Source organism: Miniopterus natalensis, chromosome 9 (assembly GCF_054644295.1).
Source record: "Miniopterus natalensis isolate mMinNat1 chromosome 9, mMinNat1.hap1, whole genome shotgun sequence".
Lineage (NCBI taxonomy): Eukaryota > Metazoa > Chordata > Mammalia > Chiroptera > Miniopteridae > Miniopterus > Miniopterus natalensis.
In genome coordinates this window covers 28102684-28110810 of record NC_142089.1, presented here as the reverse complement: position 1 = coordinate 28110810, position 8127 = coordinate 28102684, and the positions used below count along the sequence as shown (strand labels likewise).

Genomic DNA, 8127 nt, shown 5'->3' with positions numbered 1-8127 from the left:
GGGGAGAAAGGGGTGAGGGTGTAGGTCAGAGGGACACCCTCAGAGGCTCCTTTGCACCCTCTCTGGGATCCTGAGTCTATGAATCACCACAGTGGCATTTTGTCTGTAGAGTCTGCACTGGGCGGATTACATGGGAGACAGAGAAGTGTTGCCTACTCGCTTTAAGCTGGGCCAGAAAAGCTGTGTCCTCATCAGCCTAAATCCCTCCACACGTGCTGGGAAGGGACCCAAGAAATATCCCTCCTCTGGAGATGGGAGAGAGAATGTGGTGTGAGAGGTCTGCCCGGGAGCAGAGAGGAGAGTTAGAGACACTGCGGCAGGAGGGACTGGGAGGGGGAGGCCGGTATACCCAGATGGGTGACCAGAGGGTGGGCTAGAGAATAATACTAATAATAAACCAGATTCTTATACAGCACCTGCCACTGTCCTAGGTGCTTTATCTGAATGAGCCAGTGTCCTCCTCACTACCCTCATCCTATAGAAGAGGAAACCAGCACGCTGAGTTGAAGCAAACTTTCCCAAAGTCGCATAGCTGTAGAAGGAGCTGACATTTGAACCCAGGCCATCTGGCTCCATTTTATCACTACATTGAAATCATTGACTCGCCAAGAGCTTGCTGTGCACCAGGAACCAGCTTCACTTGCCCCTCCCTCGGAGGGGTTATCACTCCCATTTCACAGATGAAGAAGCTGAGGCTCAAAGAGGAGGAAGAGGCAGAGCTGGGATGTGAACTTGTACCCGTCTCGGGTCTTGCACACACACTCCACCGGACAGGGGCTGTGCTGAATGGACTATGAGAAAGCAATCGATGGGGCACCTCCAGAGGAGGGCAAAACCTGAGGGGCCCGCCCCTCCCACCCGCCTCAGATAGCTTTTCCTCACAGCTGCGGGTGGAGGCAGCCGGAGGTTGGCCGGAGAGGCCCCATCTGCCGACACTCAGGGCTGGGAGGAGATAGCGCTTTTTATCTCTGCGGAGAGTTCAAGAGTTTATTCCCACCCGGGGCAGTGGGGAGCCTGGTGCCCGTTCTTGGAGGGTGTCCAGTGACAGGGCAGATGGGGGACACTTCCTCCCCTTCCTCTCCATTGCACTCTCCTCCACACCCTACCAGCACCAGAGGACAGCAGGAAACACTTTGGACGGAGCCCTCTGACCGGGCACAGGCTCTGGTGGGAAGTCCTGGCTCAGAGCGCGGGGCTGGGTGCCCAGCGGTCAGGGGAGTCGGTGGAAGAGCGCAGCTCTGGAGTCAGGCACACTGACAGGGATGTGGGTGTGGTCTCCACCTTCTGACTGTGTGACCTCGGACATGAGCCTCAGTTTCCTCCTGTGAACAGCCAAATGATCGTTCCTATTTGGAGAGTTGTTGTCAGGGTTAAAACAGGAAAGGTATGTTATTTCAGGCCCCTGGCTCACAGCCTGGCTTATAGCTGTGCTCTAAACGGACCTACCTTTCCCGTGTGCTCCATATGAACTTGACTGCAGTCAATGAAGCACAGTTCACGCCAGTGTCCCAAAGACAGAGTGAAGGAGCTCACCCCCCCACACACTCCTCTGCTCCCAAGCCCTGGCATTCAGAGCCTCCAGGGGTTTGGTGGCTGCCTGTCTCCAGGCCGCATTTCCTGCCTCCATTGCCCCAGGTGACTCATTCCCCCTGAACAAAGCAGGCCCTATCTTCTTTCCCAGCCTATCCTTGAAGGCCCAGATCATCTCCTGCCTCCTCTCTGAAGCCGCCCCCAGGCCCCCCAGGGAGAATGAATCACTCGCTCCACTGTGCTCCCACAGCTCTGAACTCATCTGCTTTGTTATGGGTACAGATTCATGGGTCTGCCTCCCCAGCAGACTGTGAGCTTCTGCAGCAGCAGTGGGGAGCTCCAACTTCTTATAAAGGGCCTGGCACGAAATCTGTGCTCAGTAGATGTTGTTTAATCAACTAATTAATGAATCAAACAGAATGTCCTAGAATCGGAGCATCTCAGAGCCAGGAGAGCCTTAAAGATCACCTAGTCCACATGCCTCTTTGTCTAGATGAAAAAGCCTAAAAGGAGGGGGTGGGGATTGGGATAGGGCAGAGGACAGGCCCAAGGACTCACAATAGGATGACAGCAGGGGACGCACCAGAATGAAGTCCTCTGTGGCAGAATGAAGCCAAGGGGTTCTAGTTCTGATTCACAGTTGGGTAGACAGGACCAATCAATCAGTGGCTCTACCTTGCTCTTCAGATAAAGTGGAAGTCTGTTATCCCGGTTCCCTAGGTTCCTTTGTGATGTGGTTCCAGACAACCTGTCCACCCTCACCTCCGGAGAGTCCATGCACAGGTCACACGGCACTTCTCCAGCACCTGGAATGGGTCTTGCTCTTAGGCTTCCAGGCCTCATTTGCTGTTCTTTCTGCCTGGAACACCCACCCCTTTGCACAGGACACTCACCACTCCTTTGGCCAACTCTTATAATCCTTCAGGTGTAAGCTTGGATGTCACTTCCTCTGAAAAGGCTGCCTTGCTCCCCTCGTCTCATCTTCTTGAGCCTCCTGTGATCCCGCCTGTCACTCAAGGCTGCCATCGTCTGTTTACAGGTGTCTAAGTCAGAGGCTGTTCATCTTGCACCCCCAGTGCCTAGCCCGAAAAGAACAAACATGAATGAAGGAAGGAAGGAAACAAAATGAGTGAGTAAAGGATAAAACTGGAACTCTAGACCACAGGCAGAGACACTACTGATCCCAAAGTAACTCCAGGACCTGTGCATGGGGCGGGCAGGCACTGAGCTGAGCTGAGAGGAAACAATAGCCAGTTTATTGACCTGAGCCTCCCTCTTCATTTTCTTTTTCCTCCAGCCACCCCCCGCCGTGACCTTTGTTATTTCTGGCAAACTTTTCAATCAGTGAGGAAGCATCTAGGAGGGAGAAAAACCTTGGAAAGAGTCCGTCAGCCCCACAGCCTGAGTGCCCTCGGGCCCAGGCATCCTGCCCTCCTGCCTACGGGCAGAGCCTGCTCTGTAAGGCCCAAGGAAGGGTGTAGGCAAAGGCTTGGAGCCCGGAGGGACTGTGGCTGCTCAGGCAACAGAGAAGAGTTTGGGGAGAGGAAGGCATGAGCCCCAACAGTGAGCAGGAGTTTGTGGTGAAAGACCTTACCACGTTGGGCACGCCTCCCTCCCAGGCCCTGCCGCTAAGAGCACACAGTGTGGTGGGGAGAGGAGAAAGCGGGACACTCAGAATGCAGGGCGGCAAGGGGTGTGATAGCCAGGGTGACAAGGGGGCACAGAGGGGCCTCTAGCCCAGCCTGCCTGAAAACGCTTTCCTGGGGACACGGTTACTGAGCGGAAATTTGAACAACAAATAGGACTTCCTTCCCTCCTCCCTTCTCCCCTTCCCTCCTTCCCTCTTTCCTTCCCCCCTCCTTCCTTCCCCCCTCCCCTCCCTCCTCCCTTCCTTCCCCCCTCCCCTCCCTCCTCCCTTCCTTCCCCCCTCCCCTCCTTCCTTCCTTCCTTCCTTCCTTCCTTCCTTCCTTCCTTCCTTCCTTCCTTCCTTCCTTCCTTCCTTCCTTCCTTCCTTCCTTCCTTCCTTCCCCCAGTTTGCACTGTGTCCAGGGGCACATCAAATGGTGCCAAAGGGGACTGCTGCTTTGTCCAGTCATTCATAGATCCAGTCAAAGGCACAAGACTTATACTCACCAATTCTTTGGGCTTAAACCAGGGGTGGGGAAACTTTTTTCTGCCAAGGGACATTTGGATATTTATAACATCATTCGTGGGCCATACAAAATTAGCAACTTAAAAATTAGCTATGAAAAAGGCTTCTAGATTTATTGAATTTCAAGTGCCGCCTGCAGTTGCCTTGGCAGGGCCAGATCAAATGATTTCACAGCATATACAGCCCAACATCTGGACATTCCCCACCCCTGGTTTAAACCAGAGGCTGTCTTTTTCAGCACATTTTGCTGAATCACCACCATGAATGATGCTCCTAACAACCTGCATGCAGAAGTCCCCTCAGTGATGCCCAGCTCAGATTCCACTGGGTTGGTCTCCCTGAGCATCACTGGTCCGGTCTTCACGACACTCAGCGTCTCCCAGACGTGGCCACAACCCGCATGGCGTTCATGTAATTCTCCAGACAGGGCAAGAACGGCCCGGCTTTCAGGTCAGCATAGTGCTGACCCGGCGGGAAGACCTTCATGGCCACAAGGCGGACCCCCTTCTGCCCGAAGCTGTTGGTGGCCTCGCCCAGCAGGCACCGCACACCCTCCGGCCGGATGGCCTGGAAGGAAGGGGGGGCTGGCCATGGCCAGGGGCTGGCGGGGTGGGCAGTGGGTGTGCTGTGGGCCACCGCCCCCCATTTCTTCCGTATTCACTGCTCTCTCAGTGCCCAGCACAAACCTGGCACGTGGTGGCTGATTTAAAAAAATGTTTACTAACAACTAAAGGGATCTTTGGAGACTTTAGATGGGAAAGTTTTTGGAATATTAAGACCCACCTCAAGGAGAATCAGAGCGAGCCTTGCTTTCCCATATCCTCCCATGGAGCCTGAATTGCAAGAGGGAGACAGACATATCCCAGTCCCATCACGAGAGCGGAGCTCTCCTCCCTGGCCCTGAGCAGCACAGAGATGCCCCACACCCCCACACCCCCGCACTGCTCTGTGCTGCTCACACCCTGTCTCCACAGGCGGCCTGGCTGGGCCCAATCCCTACAGGATGCCGAGGGCTTGCTTCGGCAGGGGGTCCTGGGTGCCCCTTCCCCCTCTGCTGTGGCCAGATGAAGCTCCAGTCCGGCCTGGAGCCAGAGAGATAAGAAGATCCAGTCACTTTCAATTTCCCACACGCCTGACACTCAGTTCCCGAAAAAGCAAATCACCTTCCACTCTTGAGATATCAGGAAGTCACAGTGTCTCAGAGCTGCAGGGACCCTAAGAGAGCACCCACTTTGAGCTTCCTATCCTCTGCTCCCAAACATTGTGTGAAAGGGGAAACCAAGGCACAGAGGCAGGTGAGGACTTGATCAGGCCCACTCTGAGAGTCAGGGAGATTGTGGGGCCATATACTCCTGCTTCCTGCTTCACATCTTTTCCAACCCCCAAATTGAATAGTTACCTGAGAAGTCGTATCTCCACCCCCAGGGGGTCTTCTGCAACCTCACCCTGCTGGCACACCTCCTATGACAGGGAGCTCAGCACCTCGAGGTGATCTAGATAGCTCTCACCCTGAATCTGAGCCTGACTCACTACCCTCTGGGAACTGGTCTAGGAACTCACAAGGCCTGGGGAGATTGCTGTGGAAAGGAAAAAGTAGAGAATATTGTATTCCTTGGAATTCTCTGGGACAGAGGAAACTCTCTGGCAGCCTGCCTCCCTGCAAGAAAAGCCATGGATTGGGGCAGAAAAGTAATGGGAGGTGCCCCTTGGACCACATTTTCTAGAAGGCTGGGAGGGGCCAAAAACTTGGAGTTTGGAGGTTCTGTGGGGCAACTTGTAAAGTTGGCCAAAACTGTGACACCCTCAAATCTTCAGTAAAGAGACAAATCGTGGCAAAATTCCCAGGGCGATTACCTCTTGTAAGAAAAGGAGAAGGCGATGCTTGTGTGAGGACCTGATGGTGCATGGAGGAGGCTGTACTCTCATGAGCAGGGACAGAGAAGCATGGCAAACAGCTGTGGAACAGCCTGAGCCTCAGACCCAGTTTCCCCCAAATCTCCAGGAGCATGGAAGTCCCGCGGGGCATACAAACAACATATAAACGTGGTCTGTGCCATTCATTCATCTCTCTATTCCTTCACTTGATAGGTATTTATTGAGTGCTGACAATGTGCATTAGGCACTGGGGATACTATTATGAACAGACCAGACTTGGTATCTTGGATGCTCGGTCCTACATTTTTAGCTAATAGCTCTTCAATGGATGTCCCACCTCCCCAGAGAGTTTGCAGGTTTCTCAGTGGCTGGAGCTTGTATCTGTTTCCTCCCCATCACACACCCTTCACCTGAGTCTCTACTGATCAGTTTAGAGATTCATGAGTAGGTTCAATTTCATCAGCCACATTGGTTGGTCAGTCATTTAATCAGTTAAACACAGCAGGGGTCCAATTCTTACGTGCTCTCAATCCCTGGAACTGAACTGGTAGAGCAGAGTGGCTCAACCCGAAGTTATCAAATCTAACTCTCCGCCTCCAAACCAGGCGAGAACCTAGGCGAGGCCAATAGGAGGGGCTAGTACAGAGTAAGAAGGCGTCTGGGAGGCGGGAGACCTGGGTTCGAGCTGCATTCTCACACTAGCCCACTGTGTGGTTTAGTAAGAATGGTGATTTCCACTGGCAGCAATTTGGCAACCTTTCTTTCTCTCCCCTGATCCTCTCAACAAATTATGAGTTACTCAAGGCAGGTTCCACTATCCCCACTTTACAGAGGAGGACACTGAGGCCCAGGTCACAGGGCTGGTGAGTGGTGGCGCCAAGACGTGAGGCCAGGTCTGTCTGGTCCCAGCAGCCTCCTTCCCCCTGCAACACAATGCCCCTGGGGCACAGACGCCAAGTGCCGCTGTGTTGTCTCCAACTGACAGGAGCGCCAGAGCCGAGCTGATTCATGAACTGATGGCTCGAGCCTCCCCGCATCCCCGCCTAATGAATCTGCCGGCTCTTCCACCCCGGCACCACTGGCCACTGACCAAAGGAGGACAGGAGGAAGGATGAAAGCTGGGGGGCGGGCAGGGAGACAGAGCAGAGGCAGACGGGGAGGTCTCAGAGCATCCATCACCAAGGCCAGTTCCCCCTGGGATCTGAGCTGCTGTCTGATCTGCCCATGAGCCGAGTTCCCATCCAAAAGTCAGCCCGCCTGACAACCTGTCAGTCACTCCCCCGGGTGAGCTCCTTCCCAGGCTCCCACGGCCTCAGCCTGCTGGGACCCAAGCAAATGGGCCAAGCATGGCTGGGCTGTGACAGGGAAGAGAAGCAGCCACCCAGACGCCAACGACACATGGACCCATGTCTGAGGAGTCAGCCAGATTTGCCTCCTGCTTTTTGGGCCCATTCTCTGAGCCCTGTGTCCCAATCCTAAATTCCTTAAGCTCCTTCGTAAAGCCTTACTGGGTTTTCCTGGGTTTATGAGGTGTGACTTCTTGTCAGGCATGTTTCCCTCTCCTGGCCGTCGCCCTCACCTCAGTGTGAGCCAGAGCTCATGCCCTGACGTACGATCAGGTTTAATTCTGCTTGGCTGGACATGTGTGGTCACCACACATCCTTTCCTGTCACACCCTGTTGATCCCTAGGACACCTGAGACCAGGAAGAAAGGACAGTAGGAGGGACCTGGGCCAACCAGGTGGGGTCACACTGTGGAGGTGGGATCCAGAGAGTTCTGCCCACTTGAAATAGGGGGACTGTTGTGATGTACTTTGGGACTGGTTCCATCTCAACAAACATTCAGTGAGGCCTGTTCTGTGCAGGAGCCACGCCAGGCCCTGGCCATAGAGAGGGATCAGGTGCAGCCCAGCTCCTGAAAGGATTCCAGATGGGTGGGAACAACAGCTCAGCACACAAATAGGTAATTTAAAAAAACAGGTAATAATTGCTCTGAGAGGGGCCAAGTGGGCTCAGGGTAGAAGAAAGGACTAAGGAAGGGGCAAATTAACTTTGTAGAAAGAGCTCAGACCCTGGACTCAGACAGAGCTAAATTCAGACGACATCCTGCCATTGTTCACTGACTTCTCTAAGTCCTGGTGACTTACCTGTAAAGCCATTGTTCCGAGGATTGGACAACAAAGTGTTTAGTACAATGCCTTGTGGGAGGTCGAATGGAAGCCTGGATGGCTTCCTGGAGGAGGCTGTGCTTAAAGGATGAATGGAAACTGCCTAAACTACTCAGATAGCAGGAGGACATCTGACCATTTAGGAATGTTAGCTGAGGATACTTTAGAATCAGTCCAGGCAACACCATTTCTGAGGAGCCGGGTCCTGTCCCCGTGTTCTGTGTAGCATTGCCCTTGTCTGTCACTGCCACTAGGCTGTAAGTTGTTTGGTATCCACAGTACCTGCTGCCAATGGCACTCAGTGAATATATATCAGGATAATTAAAGAATGGTTTTGCAGAGTGAAATACAGGAGAAAGAGGATATAAAGAGAAGAAACAGAAGGCAACTAATATCTTAGCT

General features: G+C 53.5%; 1 pseudogene; it reads right to left on the bottom strand.

Moving 5' to 3' along the window:
• Nucleotides 1-3622: 3622 nt before the first annotated feature.
• On the bottom strand, nt 3623-7716 carry LOC148092424 (nucleoside diphosphate kinase B-like; annotated as a pseudogene).
• Nucleotides 7717-8127: the final 411 nt, after the last annotated feature.